This window comes from Pristis pectinata, chromosome 2, assembly GCF_009764475.1.
Source record: "Pristis pectinata isolate sPriPec2 chromosome 2, sPriPec2.1.pri, whole genome shotgun sequence".
NCBI lineage: Eukaryota > Metazoa > Chordata > Chondrichthyes > Rhinopristiformes > Pristidae > Pristis > Pristis pectinata.
In genome coordinates, this window is record NC_067406.1 from 33,147,784 (window position 1) to 33,171,441 (window position 23,658).

Here is a 23,658-nt window from a genome sequence, read left to right on the forward strand (position 1 = left end):
GTAGGTGAGAAGTGGAACCAGGTGAGCTGGGTGATGATGAGCAAATGGAAATAGGTGGAAGGGGGTGAGTGAGCAGCCAGAAGACATTGTACACATTGGTACCAGTGATATAGGTGGGAAAAAGGATTAGGTCCTGAAAAGTGAATATGGGTAGGAAGCTGAAAAGCAGGACCTCAAAGGTAGTAATCTCTGGATTGCTGCCTGTGCCACACGGCAGTGAGGGTAAGAATAGGTTGATCTGGCAGATGAATGTGTGGCTGAGAAATTGGTGCAGGGGTCAGGGTTTCAGATTCGTGGATCATTGGGATCTCTTCTGGGGAAGGTATGACCTGTACAAAAAGGACGGTTTACACCTGAACAGGAGGGGGACCAATATCCTTGCGGGCAGGTTTGCTAGAGCTGTTGCGGAGGTTTTAAACTAGTTTGGCATGGGAACTTGAGTGATAGATTAGAGGTTGGTGCATTGTAGTGTACAAGTAGATGCAGCATATAGAAAGTATGAGGAAGGATAGGTAGTTGAAAGGGCAAAATTGCATTCAGTTGGATGGGTTGAAGTGTGTCTATTTTAATGCAAGAAGTATTAGGAAGAAGGGTGATGAACTTAGAGCACGGGTCAGTGCATGGAACTACGATGTTGTGACCATTACTGAGATTTGCCTGTCACAAGTGCAGGAATGGCTGCTGAATGTTCCATGGTTTAGATGTTTCAAAAGGGATAGGGAGGGAGGTAAAAGAAGTGGGGGAGTGGCATTGCTGATCAGGGACAGTGTCACGGCTGTAGAAAGGGAAGACATCCTGGAGGGATCGTCTACTGAGTCAGTGTGGGTGGAGGTCAGAAACAGGAAGGGAGCAACCACTCAATTGAGAATATTCTACAGACCCCCCAATAGCAACAGAGACACTAAAGAAAAGAATGGGAGGCAGATTTTGGAAATGTGCCAAAATAACAGGTTTGTTGTCATGGGTGATTTCAACTTCCCCAATATTGATTGGCACCTTAGTGCTAAAGGTTTGGATGGGGTAGAATTTGTTAGGTGTGTCCATTCCTGACACAGTATGTAGACAGGCCAACTGGAGGAGAGGCCATTCTGGATCGGGTACTAGGCAATGAACCTGGTCAGGTGTCAGATCTCTCGGTGGGTGAGCATTTCAGAGACAGTGACCACAACTCCTTGACCTTTACCCTTGCCTTGGAGAGGGATAGGAGCAGACGGTATAGTAAAGTATTTAATTGGGGGAGGGGGAATTATGTTGCTATTAAGCAGGAACTTGGGAGGGTAAATTGAGAGCACATGTACTCAGGGAAATGCACAATGGAAATGTGGAGGTTGTTTAGAGATCTCTGGCAGGGGGTTCTGGATAGGTTTGTCCTATTGAGGCAGGGAAAGGATGGTAGGGTGAAGCAACCATGGTTGATGTGAAATATCTAGTGAAGAGGAAGAAAGAAGCTAACTTAAGGTTTAGGAAGCAAGAATCAGACAGGACTCTAGGTAGCCAGGGAGGAGCTTAAGAATGGACTCAGGAGAGCTAGAAGGGGGCATAAGAAGGCCTCGGCGAGTAGGATTAAGGAAAACCTCAAGGCGTTCTACTCGTATGTGACTAGAGTGAAGGTAGGATCAATTAGGCATAGAGGAGGAAACATGTGCCAGGAGTCAGAGGAGGTAGGGGAGGTCCTTAATGAATACTTTGCTTCAGTATTCGCCTATGAGAGAGACCTTGATGTTTGTGAGGACAGTGTAAAACAGGTTGATAAGCTGGAACATGCCCGGGGCCGGACGGGATATATCCCAGGATACTTCAGGAAGTGAGGGAAGAGATTTCTGAGCCCTATGCGATGATCTTCGCATCCTCACCTACCACAGGAGTAGTACCATTGATTGGAGGGTGGCGAATGTTATTCCCTTGTTCAAACAGGGAGTAGGGATAACCCTGGGAATTACAGACCAGTGAGTCTTACTTCAGTGGTGGAAAAATTATTGGAAAAGATTCTGAGGGACAGGATTTATGAGCATTTGGAGAAGCATAGGCTGATTAGGGATAGTCAACATGGCTTTATGAGGGGCAGGTCATGCCTCACGAGCCTGATTGAATTCTTTTAGGATGTGACAAAACACACTGATGAAGGTAGAGCTGTGGATGTGGTGGATATAGATTTTAGTAAGTCATTTGATAAAGTTCCCCATGATAGGCTCATTCAGAAGGTCGGGAGGCATGAGATTCAGGGAAACATGGCTGTGTGGATTCAGAAATGGCTTGCCCATAGAAGGCAGAGGGTAGTTGTAGATGGAGCATATTCTGCCTGGAGGTCGGTGACCGGTGGTGTTCCACAGGGATCTGTCCTGGGACCCCTGCTCTTTGTGATTTTTATAAATGACTTGGATGAGGACGTGGAAGGGTGGGTCAATAAATTTGCAGAAGACATGAAGGTTGGTGGTGTTGTGGATAATGTAGAAGGTTGTCAAGGGTTACAATGGGACATTGATAGGATGCAAAGCTGGGTTGAGAAATGGCAGGTGGAGTTCAACCCAGAAAAGTGTGAAGTGATTCACTTTGGAAGGTTGGATTTGAAGGCAGAATGCAGGGTTAATGGAGGATTCTTTGCAGTGTGGAGGAAGAGAGGGATCTTGGGGTCTACGTCTATAGATCCCTCAAAGTTTTCACACAAGTTGATAGGGTTGTTAAGAAGGCATATTGTGTGTTTGCCTTCATTGGTTGGCAGGTTGCGTTCAAGAGCTGCGAAATAATGTTGCAGCTCTATAAAACCTTGGTTAGACCACACTTCAGTTCTGTTCTGTTCAGTTCTGGTCGCTTCACTATAGAAAGGATGTGGAAGCTTTAGAAAGGGTGCAGAGGAGATTTACCAGGATGCCTGGATTGGACAGCATGTCTTATGAGGATAGGTTGTGTGAGCTAGGGCTTTTCTGTTCGGAGCAAAGGAGAATGAGAGGTGACCTGATAGAGGTGTACAAGATGATAAGAGGTACAGATCAAGTGGATAGCCAGAGACTTTCTCCCAGGGTGGAAATGGCTAACATGAGGAGGCATAATTTTAAGGTGATTGGAGGATTGTACAGGGGGAATATCAGAGGTAAGTATTTTTACACAGAGAGTGGTGGGTGCGTGGAACATTTAAGAGACGTTTAAGAGACTCTTAGATAGGCACATGGATGATAGAAAAATGGAGGGGTATGTGAGAGGGAAAGGATAGATTGATCTTAGAGCAGGTTAAAAGGCCGGCACAACATCGTGGGCCGAAGGGCCTGTATTGTGCTGTAATGTTCTATGTTCTAAAAAGGGAGAGGGGGGAGTGTTGAGACAGAGGTTGGTGAATATAGGTGAAAACTGATAAAGGAAGTTATATTTTCTTTCAGATGGAGGGGCAGAGGGAGGAATTGGGGGGGGGAAGAGACAGGGAAGGTAGAGACTAAGGCTGTCACAGTGAGGTCAAATGCAAATGAAGAATGACACCTCATATTCCACCTGGGTAGTCTACAACTTGATGGTATGAACATTGAATTTTCCAATTTCAGGTCACCCACACCTTGTGTTCCTTTCCTACTCCTACCAGTCCAGTTAGGTTCTCTCTCCCTTTGTTCACCTTTCCTATATCTGTCTGCCCTTCACGCACCCACACATGCACCCAGCTGGGTTTCTTCTCCCCTCACCTACCCTTCCTATCCTCTTTCCCACCTGGTTCCATCTGCCCATAATCCCTCCCTTATCTAGTTCCAATTCCTACCTGCCCCCTCCACTCCCCCCCACCCAGCTCCCTCTGCTATTTTTTCCTTATCTGTTTCCACCTATCATTCTATAGCCTCTCTCCCACCTTACTCCATCTGTCCATTATCCCTCTGCCTCACCTCGTTCCACCTATCACCCACCACCTTCTGTCCCACTCCTGCCTTGCACTGCCATGTACTGGCAATCTTTCTTCTTCCCTCTCAGTCCTGATGCAGGATCTCCACCCAAAGCATTGACATAACCCTTTCGCCTCCATAGACGCTGCTTGACCAGCAGACTTCTTCCACATTCCAGCGTCTGCAGTCGCCCTTGTCTTAATGCCTCTCAGACTTCAGTACTACTTCCCAGCATGCAGCAGAAGCTGATCGGATGCTTAGACCCAACCCCAGGATGTCAATTCAGACCAAGGGTCTAAATATAGAGGCCCGGGTATTAGTTCTGAGGCAGGGAGACAAGGGCATTAGGATGAGCAAAAGTGGTCAGTGAAAGTGAGATCTGGGGCGGAGTGCTTCTCTACCTGATTCCAGAAAAGCAAACAAAAGTCTAAGAAGAATATGCTGGGGCCTTCTCTGGTGCTGATGAGCTTCCAGAATATTTTCATAAGCAACCATTTAGTTCACCTGAACTAAAAAAAAGTCTCATTGACAGCCTGAACATCAATTTCTTTAACTTCCGGTAACCCCTCCCCTCTCCGCCCCGCCTTTGATTTCCGGCATTCCTGTGGCCCCCTCAACCCTTCTCTTTCCCCTCCCCCACACTCATGACCTGCCCATCTATTCCTCTCTTCCCTTTATTCCACAGTCTACTGTCCTCTCCTACCAGATTCCTTCTTCTTCAGCCCTTTCCCTCATTTACCTATCACTCCTCAGCTTCTGACATCACTCCCTTTCATCCCCCCTCCCCACTCACCTACCTTCTCCGCTCACCTATCCCCTGCCAGCCTGTGCTCCTGCCCCTCCCCCAAACTTCTTATTTAGGCTTCTGCCCTCTTCCTCCCCAGTCCCGATGAAGGGTCTCGACCCGAAACATCGACTGTTTATTTCCCTCCATAAATGCTGCCTAACCTGCTGAGTTCCTCCAGCATTTTGTGTGTGTTGCTCCGGATTCCAGCATCTGCAGAGCCTCGTGTCTCTAAAAAAGTGCCGAATGCTATTCACTTACCCAGGAACTTGTGCAATAAGACATAGGACCAGAAGGAGGCAATTCAGCTTCTTGAGCTTGGCCTGCCATTCAGTATGGTTTTAACCCTAATACCACTTTCCATGCAGCCACTTTCTTTAAGACCTTAGCATGCAGGTCCAGGTGATCTGTCGGCCTTTAGTCACATAACTGTGCCTGGTACTATTTTTTTGAGTGACAGAGATGTTTACATAGAACATGGAACAGTACAGCACAGAACAGGCCCTTCAGCCCACAATGTTGTGCCAACACAGCTAACCCCTCCTACCTACAGAATGCCCATGTCCCTCTCTTTTCCTCTCAGTCATATGCCCATCCAAGCCCCTCTTAAAAGCCGCCAATAAATTTGCCTCTATCACCTTATCGGGCAACACATTCCAGGTATCCACCACCCTGAGTACAAAACGTACCCCTCATGTCTGTTCTGAACCTACACCCCCCACCTTAAATGCATGTCATTATTTTTTAATTTTATCTTAAGTTTAAGTTCATCTTTTCCTTCAGCCCCATGATTATCTAATATTATTGGAATGTTCTTGTTGAAGAGGAACAGCTATAATCAGGAAGTATAAAGATATAGTAGCCACTAATACAAACTAGAACCAGCATTCAAACTGTTCAAATAATAACAAACAGTAATCAATCATTAAATTATAAAGATATCTGAACACCACTTCAGTGAAGACAGCAGACTGCCAGTTTACAGTGGAAGACCATTAAATCAGGATACGTTGGAAACTGACAGAACAATCTCTTAACAGACACTTGCATAAAGATACTTCGTTAAAATTATGTGACATCCATTGATACTGTGAGGGCACTGAAACCAGCCATTAAGTAGGTCAACCAGAGCTTTGCACCATTGTAAAACACATCGAGGGACGAAATAGATAAATGGCTCTATTAATCAGAGTACATCAAAACCCTCCAGACTGGCTATTTTGCCATTTAAAACATCGTCATGGTCATATTTATCAATCAATATTTAGGGTGAGTGTGTGATACAGAGAGCCATCCCTGAGAATAGAGTGGTAAAAGAAGTCTGTTGTGGGTGTCTGGATATCCAATAAAGGTCTTTGACTATTCAAAGTTGAACTTGCCAGTTTAGTTGTGCTCCAAGTTTAAAGGTGCAGTTCTATGGAACCACTGTCTGCACCCAAAGATATTGAAGTAAACTATGCAAATGTAACTACTGAAACTGTTTTTAATCCTCTGCTTTGTCCTTAAAGATTATAAATTCAATATATTTTGAGCAGAGAGATTCTTCCAGGATATTCTATCAAGAGAGTCTCCATCATGTGTCTGTTTGTGCTGAATAAAGGCCTGTTATATCTACAGCTCCAGACTCTGTGTAATTCAAAGTCACAAATTTTAATCTCTTCTACCATGAAGATTGATCCATAATGATTATTTAGAATCTCTGCCATTTTCCATTATTAATTCCTCAATCTCATCTTCCAAAGGACCAATGTTTACTTTAGCTACATTCTTCCTTTTTATATCACTGCTGAAGCCTGTTTTTATATTCTTTAAATCAGACAAATTTTCATCAATGTAATGTGGCCTTAACATTTTTCTTATAATTTGGAACCTAAAACCATATACACTTCTCCAATCATATTAAGCTTTTATTTAGATTGACAGGTTCTCTCTACCATGTAGTTCTGTGTTACAGATATATCCTACATCACAGAAGTGTGTGTGGCCATTGTCAATCATCTCCTCTGACAATTAAGATAAAATACAGATAAATATGTAGAAAGTGGAAGGATAAGAATATGGGGGCCCAGAGTTCTTCCACACCATGAAAGTGGTGTTAAACAGGTAATGTGCAGTGAGATAACACAAATTTTGTGCAAGGACCTACTACAGCAAAACCCTGTTGCACATCAAACTCAAAGCATTGTCTGGACTCAACAAGTGTGAAGTTCACTTGCTCCACTATTGCCGAAGCAAGATGCTGTAAGTGCCCAATAATGTTTAGTGATCAGTTTTATGATAAAATCCTGTTGAATGGGACATAAAAACGATCTGAGATGTAACAGAATTTTTAGACCATATTTTCTGATTTCTTCACTGCAAATCTCCCACACTAATGTAACTTTTCATTTTTCTGTGGACAGAAAACTTTCAAAATAACTTTATAAAAATAGCCAATAAAAATAAAATTTCAGGTACTACCATGTTTTCTGAAGTAAAGCACATATTTTTTTTATAGAACTCCTAAATGCAGAGTAAGAGAAGACTGATAATGGCACCTCGGAACGCAAGTTCAACTCCAACCCAGATTTATGGGATTAATTTTAGTGAGCACTATGATATTGCAAACTAATGCCTGTGATTTCAATGTGATTTCATCTGCCTGCTAATTTAGAAGACAAAAGTGCAGATAATAACTTAAAAAAGAACTGGACTTTAACAAGGATATTACTGGAAATGCCAAGCAGATCAATTGTAACCTGAAATGGAAAGAAAATGTAATATTTCATGCGGTGTCCTTCAATGACAAGAAGAAAATTCATTGCAAAGTTCATATGCTGCTCAAATTATTTCACTTCAAGAGGGAAAATTAACATTGAGGAACAATGGCTCAATCAAATTTAAGAGCCAAAACTAAAAAATGATTGGTATTAAAGACCTTCAAATGAAATGATTAATTAGTTGATAAAAGGATAAAATATATTTCAGAAAGTAATAGAAATTGAACAGATTAGACAAATTGAAATATTAGGAACTGGATTGTACTCATTTTTGGTGCAGTCAATGCATACTAAAGTTTGTGATAATGCCAAATCTGAAATGACCAAATTAACCTGCAAATATGGGATATCTTTATTTCAAGAGAGCATAATTCACACACTTCAAGAGATAATGAAGACCTGACCTCTGCAATTTATACAGAACTTCGATTGCTGGGCTTACTCAGAAGCAATGGCATTTGCCTGCTAACCCCTGGAAATGGGCCAGCTCTGTTAAATGGATCTTCCCATGGCAGTCATATGGGCTGTCCTATAATTCTAAGAAAGCAGTGGTGAGGTAAAGTGTGGGTGGGAATGGAGCAGAAGGGGGGAAATTGAGGTTGAATGGAGAGAATTTTGGGGGTGGGGGCTGAGGAGATTTCAATGGTGCATCACTCAACTACACAGCAGTCCTAATAGGGCAAAGGAGGCCAAGTGCCACGATCTGGAAGGAGGCAGTGAGTGCTGTTATCATAAAAAACATAGATCAGCTATGATCTTGATGAGCAGATTCAAGACTCATGCTCTAATTTCTTATGCTTTGTCCCAGTGAGGTCCCTTTAAATCAAACTTGTTTTACTACTTCTATCATTTTGTATTCCTTATTTTAGCCATATGCTAACGAAACAGGACAAAAATCTTGTCTTTGATTTAATTTCTGCTTTTAAACAAATGAAATGCATTCCCCATGTTAAATCCATCAGTATGAATGAAAAACAGAATGGGAAAATGACATCACCAGAAAGTGCTCTATCCAAAATCCCAATGAGCAGGATCTCACCAGAAACACTGCAAACCTTCCACAGAATGGCATCCTACATGGAATTAATGCCTATAAAATGGATGCTAATAGGTATTCTCTCATCTAATATCTAGACAGTACCCACATCTCTTCACATGACAAAGGTACAGAAAAATGAAATTAGCAGGAACAAATATCCACAAACCACATCTGCATTCCGTGGTCACATTAATAAGTGTTGTCGACTTCAGAGTCAATGCTCCAGATTTCATGAATTAGTGTTTCATGGCTCTTCTCCGGCTCCTCTTGACTTCACTGGAATAACGTAGGAGGTCACAGATAAGTAGGGCAGAATGAGAGTAAAATAGTAAATTAAAGTGACAGATGACTGGAAGCTCACAGTCACCTTTTCTGATTGAAGTGTTCTGCAAAGTGATCACCCAATGTGTAATTGGTTTCTCCAAAGCAAATGCCTCCATCCAATCGCAAGGGTGACCCTGTGCTTCTAATTGCCTGTCACTTTCACTTCCAGATCCAACTTCCACTGTGACCTGTCTGTCTATGGTCTCCATCCAGAGAGTCTAATGTAAACTTAAAGGACTCTGAGATCAAAGGGGCAATCTGTGCATGAAGCCAGAGCACATGGATCAAGTCTTAAATGAATACCTCATCAGTCCTGATTCAGGATCTCAACCAGAAAAGTCGACATCCCTCTGCCTCCAGAGATGCTGCCTCACTAGCTTAGTTCCTCCAGCAATTTGCTCTATTCTTCTCATCTGTATTCACCAATTTTCATGTTGCCAGGGCCTGAGTTAAATGGAGAGGCTGAGCAGGCTAGGATTTTATTCCTTGGAATGTAGGAGACTGAGGGGTGACCTTACAGAGGTGTATAAAGTCATGGGGGGCATAGATTGAATGAATGCACACAGTCTGTTTCCCAGGGAAAGGGAACCAAAAACTAGAGAGCATAGGTTTAAAGGGAGAGGGGAAAGATTTAAAAAGGGCCCTGAGGGGCAACTTCTTCACGCAGAGGATGGAGAGTATTTGGAACAGAGAAAGTAGTTGAGGCAGCTACAATAACAGCATTTAAAAGGCATTTGGATAAGTACAAGGATGGGAAAGGTTTAGGGGGATATGGGCCAAATGAAGGCAAATGGGACTAGCTTAGGTGGTGGACAGATTGGTCGGCATGGACAAGTTGGGCCAAAGAGCCTGTTTCTGTGCTGTATTATCTGTGACTCAAGGAGAAAAAGATTGCAGTTGGGGATTTCGGGGAGAGGGTCAGGGATATTCTGGAGGATGTATTAGATGTCTTGACAGGTTTAAAGGTAGATAAATCCCCAGAGCCTGATGAGATACATCCCAAGATAAGGGATGAGATCACTGGGGTTCTGCCAGAGATTTTTACATCTTCACTGGCCGCAGGTGAGGTGCCAGATAATAGGAGGACAACAAATGTGGTACATTGATTCAAGAAAGCCAGCAGGGTTAAGCCAGGTAATTACAGGTCAGTGAGTCTAACATCAGTATTGGGGAAGTTACTGAAAAAATTCTGAGACAGGATTAATCAATGCTTGGAAAGGCAGGGGTGTATCAGGGATAGTCAGCATGGCTTTGTTGGTGGGAGATCATGTCTGACTAATTTAACTGAGATTTTTGGAGAAATAACAAAATATATTCATGAGGACAATACAACTGATGTAGTCTACATGAACAGCATAAGGCCTTTGACAAGGTCCCACATGGAAGGCTAGTCCTAAAGGTTAGAGCCTATGGAATCCAAGGCAAGATGGCAAATTGGATCCAAAGCTGTCTTGGTAATAGGAGACAGAGGGTGATAGTGTAAGATTGCTTTTGTGATTGGAAGCCTGTGATCAGAAGTGTACCACAGGGATTGGTGCTGGGACCCTTGCTAATGATTTGGATATGGATGTAGGTGGTACGATTAGTAAGTTTTCAGATACATGAAAATTGGTGGTGTTGTTGAGAGGAGAATAGTCTTAGGTTACAAAGTGATATTGATCTGCTGTTTAGTTGGATGGAACAATGGCAAATCAAATTTAATCCTGATGAAAGTGAGGTGATGCCTTTTGGGGGAGGTTCAGTTAGAGTACAACATACACTATAAATGGAAGGGCCCTAGGGTGTACTGAGGAACTTTGATATACAAGTCCACAGATCCCTAAACGTGGCAGAACAGGTATACAAGGTAGTGAAGAAGACATACACAATGTTGGCCAGGGCAAAGAATACAAGATCATGAAAATCATGGTACAACAGCAGTAGTATTGTGTACAGGTCACACTATGGGGAGGACAGTTATGCACTGGAGAGGATACAGAAGAGATTTACCAGAATGTGGCCTAGGAAAGAACATACGTTATGAAAAGAAATTAGATGGGCTGGGTTTGTTTCCCTTGGAACGGAGAAGATTGAGGGGGGCCCGACAGAGATATACAAAGTTATGAGGGGTATAGATAGCGTGGATCATGAGAAACTTAAAAAGTATCTGAATGAGCACTTGAATCGCCAAGGCATAGTAGGTTACAAATCAAGTGTTGGGAAATGATAGTGGTGTGGATGGGTACTTGATGGTGTGCCAAAGGACCTAGTTCTGTGCTGTATTTCCCTATGATTTGAACAGAACCTCATCCTGCAGTTTTCAGAACCCAATATCAAATCCAACAATTTCAGATAACTTGCTTCTCCTGTTTGCATCAGACTGGCCAGTTCCTCTGCAAGATTATCCATTTCTTCTCTCCACAGTTACTGAATGATCTGCTGGGAATTTCCACTATTGTCCATTTCATTTTACAGCTTAATGTGTTTCATTCTCTCTCTCTCTGTCTATTTCTCTAACTTGCCTCATTAATCTATTAGCCACACAGGTCTGTAAACTGGGCAACTCCTGCCTCACATTATCAGCGATATTCCTTTTGTCCTATCATCCCTCTCCCACCTTCACTTGTTTTCTTTTCTCTTTCCCAGTTCTGACCGAGGCTTTTTTGATTAGAAATATTAATTCTTTCTTTTCCACAGATGCCGCCTGACCTGCTGAGAATTTCCAGTGTTTTCTGCTTTTATTCAAGGAATGAGAATACTTGGCAGTGATTTTAACCTAGATAATCCAGAGTCCAGATAATAGTTATACACTGCCTTGATTAGATTACTTTCTTGCTATCATTCTCAGATATCCATTGGTCAAGACAAAATCTAATAAGAAGTATCAGTAAACCATACCTAATCATGGTAAATTGATCATTTGATCTCTGAGATTAGATTTAAAATCTGCATTCACCATCTGCTCTTTGCTTTTGTTTATAGTTTTCATTTTTACACAGTGTCCTCGTTTTATTTGATTTGTTAGCCAGTTCTGTTGTCATCAACTGCTATATATGGAGCAAAAAATAAACTGCTGGATAAACTCAGCGGCGGAGGTTTCAGGTCAAGACCCTGCATTGGGACTGAGAGGATGGAGGGGAGATACCCAGTAAATAGAAGTGAGAGGGAGGGGGTGAAACAGGGGCTGGTAGGTAATAGGTGGTAGCAGACAAGGAAGGATGATGGATCCAGGCGGAGGGAGATGATAGGAAAGGTGAACCAAGGGAGAAGAAACCCAGGTGAGGTATGTGGGTAATAGGCAGATGGAACCATGTGGGAGAGGGTGATGAGCTTTAGGTAACGGGTGGAGAGGAAGGGATGGAAAAGGTAGTCAAAACAAAAGGACAGAAAGCCTGGGTGAACTGGTGGGAATGGGAAAGGAATACAAGTGGAGTGCGTTATATGAAATTGGAAAACTTAATGTTCATGCCATTAGGCTGTAGGCTACCCAAGTGGAATATGAGGTGCTGTTCTTCTAGTTTACATTTGGCCTCACCATAGCAGTGGAGATGGCAGAGGACAGGCAGATTGGTGTGGGAATGGGAAGGGGAGTTCAAGTGGCAGGAAACCAGAGACTCACTACGGCCATTATGGACAGACTGCAGATGTTCTGTAAAATGGTCATCTTCTAGTCTATGTTTGGTCATGCTGACATAGAAGAGGCCATGTTTTGTGCACCAAACACAAGAGACCAGGTGGAGGTAGATGTATGTGAATCTCTCTCACTTGGGCTGCTTAGGTCCCTACATTGTGGTGAGGGAGGAGGTGTAGGAACAAGTATTGCATCTCCTATGGTTGCAAGGGAAAGTATTAGGCGATGTGGAGGTGTGGGTGGGAAGGAATAAGTGGACCAGAAAATCCCAGAGGGAGTGGTCCTGAGGAAAGCAAACGGGGGTTGGAGGAGGGGGGCGAGAGAAGAAAAGAAGATGTGGCTGGTGATGGTATCACGTTGGAGTGGATGGACGTGGTGAAGGATGATGGGAAGGCTGGTGGGTTGAAAAGTGAGGACCAGTGAAACTCTATCTCTGTTGTGTCTGGGGAGAGGGAGAGTGAGAGCAGATGTGTGGGAAATGGAGGAAGTACATGTGAGGGCTCCTGAAAAAGGAGGATACTTCAGAAGTCTTCAAGTGGAAAGCCTCACCTTGAGAGCAGATGCAGCGGAGACAGAGAAACTGAGAGAAGGGGATGGTGTCCTTCCAGGAGACAAGGCAGGAGGAGTTGTGGTCGAGGTAGCTGTAGTAATCCAGAATTTCATTATAAATAGCAGTGAATAGTTTGTCTCCTGAGATGGAGACAAATAGATCCAGAAAAGAAGAAGTGTCAGAAATAGTCCAGGTGGATTTGAGGTCAGGGTGGGAAAGGTGATAACATTGACAAGTTCCACATGAGTACAGGAAGCAGTCATCAATGTAGTGGAAAAAAAGTTGGAGGAGTGCCAGAGTAGGTCTGGAACAAGGACTGTTCCACATAGACCACTAAAAGGCAGGCATAGTTAGGGACCATCCAACCGCCCTGGCTACACCTTTGATTTGTAGAAGGTGGGAGGAATTGAAAGAGAAGTTAAGAGAAGGGTAAGTTCTGCCAGGTGGATTGGAGTGCTGGTGTATGGGAGTTGGTTGGGTGTTTGTTCCATCTACCAGCCTGTGTCTCAATACTCCCCTTCCTGGCTCAATCTGCACATAATTGCAGCCCCCTACCCCCCCCCCCACCCCAAATCTGGTCCCATCTACCAGCCTCGGCCTCACCCATCCCTCTCACCTCTTTATATTGGCTATCTTCCCTTTACACTCTCCGTCCCAATGCAAGGGGTCGACCCAAAACGTTGACCATCCCTTTGCCTCCAAAGATGCTGCTCAACCCACTGAATTCTTCCACCAGTTTGTTTTTTTTTACTTCAGATTCCAGCGTTTGCAATTGCTGTGTCTTACAATATATATATATTTCACTGTGGTTTCTTTTGCCACTTTCTTTCTCCTCTCCCATAAGCAAGTTAAACCAGGGCAGGACTTACACAGTAAATGGCAGTGCCATAGAGGATGTTGTAGGAGAGACCTAGGGGTATAAGTACATGGTTCCATGGTGAAAAAGGCATTTGGCACGCTGGCCTTCATTGGTCAGGGCATTGAGTACAGACCCATCCCCCAGCGGATCTACTCCCCCCCTGCTGCCCCGCATCTGCCTATCACTATCTCTTACCTGCATCTACCTATCACCACCTTGTGCCCACCCCGCCTCCCCTCTTTTGTCCACCTATTGCTCTGTTTCTACCCCCCCCCCATATATTGGGCTTCCCCTTTTCCTATCTTCAGTCCTGAAGAAGGGTCTTGACACAAAACATTGACTGTCCGCTTTTCTCCACGGATGCTGCCTGGCCTGCTGAGTTCCTCCAGCATCTTATTGTTTTTTCGTCTTTTAATTGTTGTTATTGTACCCGCTTCAACCACTTCCTCTGGCAGCTCGTTCCATTTGTGCACCACCTTTTTGCACCACATGTGCAAATATGTGCACCACATATGTGTTAAAAATTTGCCCCTCAGGTTCCTATTAAATCTGAACATATGGACAGATGGACACATTAAGTCATTCTGAAGTGTTGAAAAACTATTTAAAAACATAAATATCTTTAATATTATTGATGATGTAATGAAAAATGAATAAAATATAACCACCTATAATCACAAAACATTTAAACAATTACAGGCCCTCCCTGAGTTACAAGCCTGTTTCCATAAATATTATTAAATTTAAACGAGAACCAGTGTTATATGTAACCTCCGTGCAGTAATCAGATATGCATTGTTGCTTAAGAACAGAGGCTGCCAGTTTCATTGCAGGAGGCCACTTAACAGGGTTGCTTTGGAAACTGACAAGCAATCACTTCTATTGATTCTCGTGCAACTTTTACTCAATTAAACAATGTAACATCCACTGATAGTTCAAGCCCATTGAAACCAGCCACTGAGTGAGGGAGATCCCGATTCTGTGCCATTGTAACTAAGCAGGGGAAGACAATAAATATAATGTTTGTGTTAAACTGGCCCTTATTAACACCTTTTATTACCAAGGTATGGTTACTGTATTGAGTGATTTTGTGTATTTTCCAGCTTATGGACAAAATTGACTAATGTACGTCTGTAAAAACAGAACCTGCTCATAACCAGAGGATGGCCTGTAACAGCATTTAAGCAAGTACAAGTAATTGAAAAATGTACCATGTGTTTGTACTGTTTGTCCACACAGCCATCCTCACCAGTTCAAATGAATGGGTTCATAGACCTTGAGACAAGTCTAAACTGGGTCAAGCAGTTTACCCGGTGTAAATTCTAGTGAATCAAGAAAGTCCTTGGTTCACTGTTCGACAGTGTGGAATCCGGCAGCAGGGCACAGCTGAGAAATCACTGTCAAGGGTTAGACAGCTGAACCTGGATTTCTCTATTCATCTGGGATTTGCGAGCTCAATGACACATTCAGGGCACAAGTGCCAGCAGCTTGTCATAGGAGGAAAGGGACCCTCTTGTATTGCACGCATTGAAAACTTGATGAAACAATCTTCCATTTGAGTCTATTTAACTCAAGCTAAATGGCAATCAGTGAGAGATCACGTAGAGTTCATCTTTGAATGTTACAATATGTACAAAGTAGGATTTTGCTCTGCAAAATGTTATAGTAGGACAATGTTTACAAGGGAAAGCATAAATACCCAGGAAAAGCAGAAAGTGCTTTTGTTGGCAAGATAACATAAATACAACACATATTCATCTTGCTTCTGGGTAAATATTTTGTAAAGGTTTTGGTGATTAGTTCAACAATAAAATTATCCTATGCACTTCTTACTGAAGAAGTGCAATTGTTTTCTGGCAGTTCAAAGAAAAATTGCTCTACAGCCAAAATAAACCACATAATAATCACTGCAGCAGTTGAACAATGTTTCTCTTCACATTAAAAATGAATGCAGCATTTCCAAGTTTCCTTGTGGAGCTAAGTGAATCCTGACTAGTTAGTTTTCTTACACCCATGAGGCAGGCCAAATACCACTTTTAATTATTTCAATTAAACCAAGTTTGGCCAGATGAGATTTCTCACTCTGCTTGTTTTTGATCATTTGTCAAATTATGAACCTGTCAAGTATCATTAAAATCAGTGATTGTTTTACAAGGATGGAGAGGAGGTGAAGCAAATTACAGTAAGACCTGAACAATACAAAAAGTTGTAGCGACTTCATTATATTCCTCCAGCCCTGAACATTTATTATGCTGCAGCCACACAAAGCTCTAGTTATAACCAATGTCTTATGGCATGGAAACAGGCCCTTCAGCCCAACTTGTCCATGCCGGCTGTGTTGCCCAGTGAGCTAGTCCCATCTGCTCGTGTTTGGCCCATAGCCCTCTTAACCTCTCCTATCCATGTAATTATCTAGATGGCTTTTGAATGTTGCTAATGTGCCCGCCTCAACCACTATTTCTGGCATCTCATTCCAAATGAGCACCACCTTTTGCATGAAGAAGCTGCCCCTGATGTCCTTTTCAAGTCTCTCACCTTTGATCTTAAACCTATACCCTCTTGTTTTTCGCACCCCCTCCCTGGGACAAACATGATGTACTTTCACCCTGTCCATGTCTCTCATGATCGGATGTACCTCTATCAAATCACCCCTCAATCTCCTATATTCCTAGTCGACCCAACATCTCCTTGTAACTCAGGCCCCCAAGTCTAGACAACATCCTGGTAAATCTTTTCTGCACTCTTCGAGTTTATTAACACCTTTCCTATTACAGGGTGACAAAAACTGTACACAATACTCAAAGTGTGGCCTCACCAATGTCTTACATAACTGCATCATCACTTCCCAACTCCTATACTCAATGCCCTGATTGATGAAGGCCAGTGTGCCAAATGCTTTCTTCACCACCCTACCTGTGATACTGCTGTCAGTGAGATAACACTCCCCAGGGCCCTACTATTCACTGTATAAGTCCTACGCTGATTGGATCTCCCAAAATGCAATACCTCACAATTATCTAGATTGGAAGACATTTGCCAATCCTCAGCCCACATACCAAGCTGATCAAGATCCCCCTGTAATTTTTCATAACCTTCTACACTATCTATAACACCAGCTATTTTAGTATAATCTGCAAACTTACTAACCATGCCTTGTACATTCACATCCAAATCATTTATATAAATTACACTGGGAGGTGTAGTTCCCTGGTCTATCAATGTCTCTTAACTTTCCATGATTTCTTCATCCAAACGGTAATTCACACTGAGCTCAAAAGTATCAGTTTAAAAAAATACTGAGCTTAAATGTGAGGGTGACAGGCGCACATCACTTATCATCATAGACACATTACGAACCTTGTGACTTTCCACTGTCAACAACAGCCACTGTACTGGCTGAATGAAATGCTAATATCCAGATGTTAAACAGTGAGCCTTGAAACTGCTGGAGGTGGAATTGATGGCTTTCCATTGATTCTGCCCTAAATCCCTTTAAGGTAGTAATTTAAGCATTTTGGGTTGCTGATATGCCTCAGTAGCCCATCAGAGATGACCACCCAGCTGAGTAGGTAGAGGTCAGATCAGCAGCAGCAGGCACCTGGGATCAGAGATGATATGAAGGTACAGAAATAAGATCAGAAAATGTTGCAAATATTACAAGGTGCCGCATAAGAGACTGATTAATAAGATGAGAGGTCATGGAATTACAGGTAGGATAACAGAATGGGTGGAGCATTGGCTGGTTGGCAGGAAGTAAAGGGTGGGAATAAAAGGATCTTGTTCTAGTTGGCTACCAGTGTTCTGCAGGGGTCAGTGTTGGGGCCATTTCTTTTTACCTTGTACATTAACGACTTGGATGATGGAGTAAATGGTTTTGTGGCTAAGTTTGCGGATGACACCAAGATAGGTGGAGGAGTAGAGAGTATTGAGGAGACAGGAAGGTTGCAGAGAGACCTAGATAGTTTAGGAGAATGGGCAAGGAAATGGCAGACGAGATTCAATGTTCAGAAATGTGCAGTTGTACACTTTGGAAACAGAAATAAATGGGCAGATTATTATCTAGATGGAGAGAAAATTCAAAGTACAAAAGTACAAAAGGACTTGGGGGTACTCGTGCAGGATACCTTAAAGGTTAACCACCAGGTCAGATCGGTGGTAAAGAAAGCGAATGCTATGTTGGCATTCATTTCTAGAGGTATAGTGTATAAAAGTAAGGAAGTGTTGACGAGGCTCTACGGGGCACTAGTGAGGCCTCATTTGGAATACTGTGCACAGTTTTGGGCCCCATATCTTAGGAAAGATGTGCTGATGTTGGAGAAGGTTCAGAGGAGATTTACGAGGATGATTCCCGGAATGAAAGGGCTTACATATGATGAGCGGTTGTCAGCTCTTGGACTGTACTCAATGGAGTACAGAAGAATGAGAGGGGACCTCACAGAGATATTTCCAATGTTGAAAGGACTGGACAGAGTAGATGTGGTCAAGCTGTTTCCCTTGGTGGGTGAGTCCAGGACCAGAGGGCACAATCTTAGAATTAGAGGGTACAGATTAAAACGGAGATGAGGAGAAATTTCTTTAGCCAGAGGGTGGTGAATTTGTGGAATTCCTTGCCACGTACAGCAGTGGAGGCCAGATCATTGGAGGTGTTTAAGGAAGAGATAGATAGATATCTAAATAGTTGGGGTATCAAGGGATATGGGGATAAGGCCGGAAATTGGGATTAGGTTTTTTTGTTCCCCCCCCCCCCCAATTTCTCATTTCTTTTTCTTTTTTCCTTTTCTTTGGAGCAGACTCGATGGGCCGAATGGCCTACTTCTGCTCCCTTGTCTTGTGATCTTGTGAAATACTCATCAGTATCTGTTGAAAGTGAAATGGAATCGTATTTCAAGTCAATGACCCTTCATCAAATTTCCTGAAAGAAAGTGCCCTGATTTCAACAGCAATCTGATGAAAGGTTAGTGATCTAAAATGTTAACTCTGTTTCTTCCCTCACAGATGATGCCTGACCTGCTGAGTACCATCAGAATTTTCTATTTTTATTTCAGGTTTCCTGCACCTGCAGTTTGTTTGACTTTTGATAAATGTTTTTCAGAGACAGCATTAATCTTGAGGGCCAATTTATTGATGGCTTTCCTATGTCTGCAGATCTTCTTAAAGAACTCAATACTAAGTGCTTCTCTTACACCATGGATAGTATGCCTTATGGTAAAATCATAACACTCTCTGAAATAAAACAGAAACTCCTGGAAGTACTCAGCATGTCAGGGTGGCTGAGTTTTAATAAAAGGTCACTGGCCTGAAACGTTAAATCTATCTCAAGAGGTGATCTCTGATCCTCTGAGTACTGGTGTTTTCTGCTTTTATTTCAGATTTCTACCATCCAAGACTTTTGCTTTTGTATAGAGGTCTCTGATGTCTTTCCTGTGCTGCAATTATGCTGCCGTATTAAAAAGGGTGATGGTAACCTACCAGATGCAAGAAGATGCTGGATATTGGGTTATGTTGATGAAGTCCCAAGATGCTGACCGAAATGTTGACATTGCATTGAAACGGTGGACCACGGTGATCAGATTGACTGTGCAGGCTTCAAACAAGCGCAGGTTTTCAGGTCTGTCAGCAAATACAAAGCATCTCTATCTTCTTTCCCAAAAGCATCTCTATCTTCTTTTCTGAATGTACATGCCATTTGCACAAGTATATGTACGCACAGGTGTACATATACTTGTGCAGATGAAAAACTTACTTGCAGCAGCACCACACGCACATGTGCCTGTGGTGCTGCTGCAAGTAAGTTTTTCATTGCACCTGTGCATATATGTACTTATGCATATGACAATAAGTTTGACTTCAACTTTGCATCACCTCTGAAACATCTTTGAACACCCGGAGATTTGCATGAAATGTTTGCGCTAGGTGGGTTCATTTACATACAATGAAGTTTAGCCCATTCTAGAACTGGAGCAGATACTCTCAGGATTAGGGGTCACAAGAATGAGATAAAATGCAATTCCTTATCTCTGAAGTTCGAATCTTTAGAATTCTCTTCACCCAAAGCCTGTGGATGCAGAGCCATTGGATAAATTCAAGACCGAGGTAGATTTCTGGACCATTGGGAAATCAAGAAAATTAGGGATTAGACAGCAGAGTGGAATTGAGGTTAATCTTGATCTTACCGAGATATTCAGTGGAATAAAATTCTATGTACATTAAATATTACAATGGAGGGCCAACAGAGAACCTCCTGGTCAGGAGATAGCATTGTAAAGCAACCATACTTTTCTATTACATTAACTAATAAGCAGAGTTTGAGAGCACTCTCTTCTGCAGCTTAGTACAGTAGCTTTCCTGACCTACTCTTGCAGATACTCCCAAAGCCATATGGGTTGGTAATTGACTGATGTAATTTGACCCTTGTGTGCAAGTGAATGATAGAATCTACTTTGGTATTTGTTATCACTGATAAATGATCGATTTTAGATATTATCAATTGCTCCATCACTGTTATTTTTGGAACATTCCATCAGTTATGGCAGCCACTGTTACGGTGAAACAATGTGCAGAGCTAATAGGTCCATCCTAATGGGCCCTATTCATTATGTGGAAAGCACGCTGAGTTGCATAAAGTGCAAAAACAAAATTACTTTGAGACTTCAGCACTTTCTGTAAATATGCCAGTACATACTTGACAACAATTGCTCTAACTCTACAATCTTTACAGATTTTGATGTAACTAATGAAAGTCGTAAACAGCTCAATGATGGGTTATTACACCAATAATCACTGGCACAGATCCTGTTGGAAAATGAGGATTCTTTTTCAGGCAGAGTTCCCAAGATTTGTAATGCTCCATCTGAAAAGATGGTGGAAGTTCACAGAATCATAGAAGTTGACTGCACAGGAGGAGGTCATTTGGCCCATTCTGTCCACACTGGCCAGAAACAGAGTGGATTAATTCCAGTTCTTGGTCTATAGACCTGCTTGTTATGGTTCTTCAAATCCTCACTCAAGCACTTCTTAAATGCACTGAAAGTTTCAGCCTCCACCATGCTTTCGGGCAGTGAGCTCCAGGCCCCCTCCATGTATTCAGTAGAATACCTTTTTGCTCAAAACTCATTGAATCCTTTAGCCACTTAAATCTATACCTCTAAATTGATTCCAAAAATAGTTTTACAGGGAGATGAAGAAGTAATGCTCTTTCAAAGAGCCAGTCTAGCCACAACAGGCTGAATGGCATCTTTCTGCAGAGTGAGCTTCTTTGATTCCATGATCAATAAGCCAGAATGCAATGAATGGGCATGTTGATCAAGACTTCATGCATGCTCTATCAATGTTACCTTCCAAAACCTTCTCTACTCCTTTATTCTTGAGCTTATTCCAACTTTGAATATTCTTTCTCATACCAGCTTGTAATTTTACACATAATTGCCATAGTTTCCAGAAATGAACTTTTCTTTCAGTTGAAAAGATTTGTTATCTAATCTTGTCATTTCTCCTTTAGCAGCCCCTCAGGGTCAAGGATGACTTGCTTCCTACTGCAGTGAAAATTGGAAGATGCCTGTCCATGATTTTTTTTTTGTGCACTGATTGTTGCAAACCACATAAATTATTACAGACTGACTCAACTGAGAATTTCCAGTGACTGAAAGGTCACATTCCTGGATATCTTAAAAGCATGTTCAAATTCATTTGTCCTGATATTGTAACTCATATTCAGTGTGGTAAGTTAATGAACAGTAGCTAGAAAGAGAGGAATCCAATTAATTTTAGATGCACAGACATTCTGAGCATATTCATATTTGAAACCTCCAATAAAAATCCATTAATAATCTAATAATAAGGAACATAAAAAAGCATGGATGAAGGAAAAGCCTATCAACTCATTACACTTCCCACTGACTACGGAATTACGTTAAATTGGAAATAGATATAACTAAAAATAATTGCAATTAGATACATATGATGGCAAATATGACAAAGAAATATATTTAAACAGTGGTACACATGCCAGTGAGAGTTCAGCAGATAATACTGGGGCTTCTGCTCAGTCACAACATGACACACACTATGTTATGTCTGAATTAGGTATATTAGTAGTGCTTAACGAAGCAAATCACCTCACAGTTTCACCGGTGATTATAAAGGTCTTATTGAAGTGTTAAAAGGATTTGGCAGGGTGATACAAAGAATCTGATCCCTTCAAAGGGAAATCACAAATCTTAAAATTACAGGCCAACCCATGGAACAAACGGGTTCCATTTTTACATGTCCAAAATCAATTTTGTCCACAAGTTAGAGTATATACAAAAAAAATCACACAATATGTTAACAATACTTTCACAGCATTGTCATGAATGGCATCAAAACACATAAGATTGATAAGAAAGAGCAATTACTAAAAGTGGAAAGAGGGAGGAAACTTGTTCTGCCATTTGTAGGAACAAATGCATGCACACATGTCGGACTTTTCACTTTAACAATATTATGGGAGCTCATTCATGTGTATAGATGTCTGTAATTCCATTGCTCATTACTCAGCAATGGCCTCTACAGTGAAACCATTCTGCAGAAAAATCAAAGTGTTTCTTCGCAAAATATAGGGGAAACTTGTAGTTCTCATACCACAAAGCAGCGTGGACGCTGCGATACCTGGTCTTAACATGGAAGGAGGAAATTAGACCCATTGACTTTGTATCTCCTATATGTAAGAGTAATCCAGTCAGTCCCAGTTTCCCACTCTCTCTCCATTGCACTAAAATTATTTTCTTTCAAGTACTTATCCAGCATCCTTTTGATCAATACTATTGAATCTGTCTCCATGACTCCCCTGGCAGTTCATCACACAGCCTAACTTCTCACTGAATAAAGAAGTTTCTTCCCCTGCATCATTTTTGATTCTTCTACCAATTAAATTCTGATCGGAATAACTTCTCTCTGTTTCAACCCTTCATGATTGTTAATACCTCCATCAGACCTCCTCACAACGTCCTCTGTTCTGAAAAGAACAACCACAGCTTCCCAGTTGATGCACATAACTAATTTCCCTTATCCCTGGAATTGTTCTATTCTTCACTCTCTCCAAAGCCTTCACATCCTTCCTAAAGCATGGCATGCAGAACTGGACACATTACTGCAGTTGTAGCTGAGCCAGTGCTTGAGATAAGGTTCATCACGATTTTCTTTCTCTTGTACTTTATATCTGTACTTATAAAGCCCAAGATCCTCTTTGCTTTTCTTAAACCAATTTCTCAACCTCCCCTTCCACTTCCAACAAACTATATCTCCAGACCTCTCTGTTCTCCTCTCCCTATTGGGATTGTGCCCTCTAGTTTATATTTCTTCTTTTCATTCTTCCTACCATCATTAAATTTCATCTGCCATCTATCCGTCCATTCCACCAGCTGGTCTATATTTCCTTGAAGTCTATTACCAGACTCTTCACAGTTCACTGCACCTCCAAGTGGAGCTGGCAAGGCTGGGATTACATGGGCAGGTTGTGCTACTTGCTATCCAGTGGTTCTATAGAGAATCTCTGTACCAGCTGCAATGTGCAGATCAATGTATTCCTCACTTTCATGCCTGCACAATGCAAATTTGCATCCACAAGTTTGCAGATGATACCACCGTTGTAGGCCGTATCTCAAACAATGATGAGTCAGGGTACAGAAAGGAGATAGAGAGCTTAGTGGAATGGTGTCAATGACAACAACTTTTCTCTCAATGTCAACAAAACAAAAGAGCTGGTCATTGACTTCAGGAAAGGGGGTGGTGTACATGCACCCGTCTACATCAATGGTGCTGCGGTCGAGAGGGTTGAGAGCTTCATGTTCCTGGGAGTGAACATCACCAATAGCCTGTTCTAGTCAAATCACATAGATG

At 42.2% G+C, this 23,658-nt stretch overlaps 1 protein-coding gene across 1 annotated transcript in view; it reads right to left on the bottom strand.

Moving 5' to 3' along the window:
* The window catches only part of LOC127580526 (A disintegrin and metalloproteinase with thrombospondin motifs 12-like), a 391,205-nt gene that overhangs the window by 248,477 nt on the left and 119,070 nt on the right, over positions 1–23,658 (bottom strand). The window lies entirely within an intron of this gene.